This window comes from Rutidosis leptorrhynchoides, chromosome 3, assembly GCF_046630445.1.
Source record: "Rutidosis leptorrhynchoides isolate AG116_Rl617_1_P2 chromosome 3, CSIRO_AGI_Rlap_v1, whole genome shotgun sequence".
NCBI lineage: Eukaryota > Viridiplantae > Streptophyta > Magnoliopsida > Asterales > Asteraceae > Rutidosis > Rutidosis leptorrhynchoides.
In genome coordinates this window covers 277457818-277461097 of record NC_092335.1, presented here as the reverse complement: position 1 = coordinate 277461097, position 3280 = coordinate 277457818, and positions in this window count along the sequence as shown.

Here is a 3280-nt window from a genome sequence, read left to right as displayed (position 1 = left end):
GAAAATAAAGTAGTGGGTTTGTTTTGGTTAGTTGTGGTAGTAGTAATCTCGAGCTATAATGTGCACGAGTAAACAGAAAAGAGAAAGAAAGAAAAAAAAATATAACTGATAGGGATGGATACTTGCAGATATGAATGATATTGAGAATGTTAAAGTTGAATGATTAAAGTTTAGATCATGAGGTGATCAATTTGTCTGTAATGCCATTTGATTTGAACTGCTTCACGAAAATGGAGACAGGATAATCAATCAGATACTTAAAATAACTAATTAGATATCTAGATTCAACAATTCGTACACTTGATACAGTTAAGTAATGAAGTTTAGTGATAAAAACAAAATCAATTACAGTTTGAGTGTGATGTAAATCTGAATTTAGGATCCTATGAGTAAAGTACATACTCATCTATAATTATATACATATATATATTAGATATATATTTTCCGTATGTATGTATTTATATATTTATATGTTTATATATATATATATATATATATATATATATATATATATATATATATATATATATATATATATATATATATATGTATATATATATATATGTATATATATATATATATATATATATATATATATGTATATATATATGTATATATATATATATATACATACAAATATTTTATTTTAGAAAATAATAATACAAATATTAATATCAATATCAACAATGATAATAATGAAAGTAATGATAGTAATATTAATATAATAATTATATTCAAACTTGTATTTTAATATAATACAATTGACTAATTATATTATATACATCTTATAACAACTTTTATTAGACCTTGAATATTCATATAGTTTATATATATTACAATATAGTACTAATTATTAATAGGAATCATATATATACATATAGTTTCATACTAAGATCATATACATGTTTATATATATAATTATTTTATTTGTACTTAATTATTCTGTTTATAAATTTTACATTTTTAATCCTAAGTAATTAAAGTGTATATTTATTTACGTAAACTATTATACATTCTCTTATATTTATATTTATATATATATACATATTTATTTACAAATAATTGTTCGTGAATCGTCGGGAATAGTCAAAGGGTAATTGATTACATGAGTATAGTTCCAAACTTTTTGAGACTTATCATTACAAACTTTGCTTATCGTGTCGAAATCATATAAAGATTAAGTTTAAATTTGATCGAAAATTTTTGGGTCATCAAAGTACCTACCCGTTAAAGAAATTTCGTCCTGAAATTTGAGTGAGGTGGTCATGGCTAACAATAAAAATGTTTTCCTGACGAATATGAGTTGATAAATAGAGTTTTATCATCATTGAGTAATATGGATAAAACAATTCGATTATTAGAAGTGTACTAATGAAGCTATCACAAAAGAGTGAAATGAGTAAATGTAAATTCGTCTTAACCGGTGACGTAGTCATGGTTGAATTCCGGAATTCAAGGGATTTAAAAGAAAATCTTGAAAATCTATAAGATCTGATTCTTCAGGATTTATGGAAATTAAGATCTCTATAATTAAATGTGATTATCTTTCTTGATTACTTTGTCTGGTATTTTCACTATAAATAAACTTCTTTCGTTCCATTACTTCCCACCACTCCCATTTTCTATATTTTTTTCTTCATACTTTCAAATCATCAGTTAATAGGCTTCATCCGGTTTTAATTCTGGATATATTCCTGACTTTCATATCGATCATTCTCCTTTTTCATCTACCACCGGAGGAATCTGTTTACTTCTACTATGCTCTTAGGATTATTGTGTTTATCATACTCCCGTGTCTTTATATTGCTATTCGTATTAATGTACACGGTTTGTGATTTCTGTGTTATTGTCGAGTTTTATATCTTCCCTTATGTTTTGGAGCTCTTTGCCTTTTGATTCTCTTCTCGACCTCTAGTAAAACGAGTAATGGTCCAGCATTCGTAGGTATGGAGTTTCGAATGATTATAATATATTAAGCAGAAAGGAACGGTAATAGCACGAATTGTTTTGTCAAATTACCAGAATATCCGGGAAAGATAGAACTATCAAGAAAATATGTTCTTGATATGTTTAGAGTTAAATAGAATGAAAGAGTTGTGTAACATGGCACACGATGAGGGTATGATCTGTGAACCATCATCAAGTTCCATTAGAAACTCAACATGACTTACTGTAATATAATCACGTTGGCCGGGTGTCATTATATTATACTAACTCATGCTTCAATTCCCAACACTACTCCAGAATTCATTCATAATTTATACTTAGGTTATACAGAAGTTTCCAATATAATGTAATACACATAGCACGAAGAGGTATATAATTTTCGACGAGAATATTTATGAAAATATCCTCAGAAATATCGAAGATATTTATGATGATATTTTGGAATTTCTAAGTTCGAAAGTTGATGAAGAAAGATTTTCCGCAAGATTTTAACATGAATAAGGAGCAAAATATTCGTTAAAGACTTCATATGATTCAACGTTACCCGGATTCTTTGAATATAGGATTTGTTCCTTGTGTTTATCCTTTGTCTCCTTCATGGTTTGCTCAATCCATTTTTCAGTACCAAATTTTCTATCGAGCGTTCCTAACACTCCACTCTTTATCATCAAACTTTTGGCCATTTAAACCATTTACAATATTTCTATTTCATCTGCATTTAATGTTACGATATCTGAATCATCGGTTATCAATTTGAGAGGTTTCAAGAGAATTGTGTGTTTTAGATGATTAAACGCTGATTGTAATCGTCAAGATACAAAGGATGTTTAAGATGAAATCAAGTGGCAAACTTGAGGAAATATTTAATTGTAGTAGATGTAATTTACTTACGATCTTTTAAGTCAAAATGTGTTGTAATTAATATTTCCTACTCTTTTAATACTTTTTAATTGTCCAATGATAGTAGTCCAATAGTCCAATAGTTCAAGCAAAACTAGTATATTATAATGAAATAGTCATATAGGAACAGTTAGCTAGGGACAGTCAGCTAGGATTTGGTTGGTATAGGTATAAAATTTTACGTAGTTAATTAATTGGTTACTAATCAATTTTATTTTGTTCATTATTTTCTTCATTATGCCACTTGTCAAATCTTGACTTGGATTTTGATCGGTAGAAACTCGTATATGAAATTGAATTAGAATGAAAATGGTTATTCTTTAGTGAACGGATACGTATATGTGTGGATTTGAGCAGTATTGTTAATGACTGCTGATTCTAAACTGAAGAATGTACAATGTAACTTACTAATGTGAAATCTAAATATTCCTCG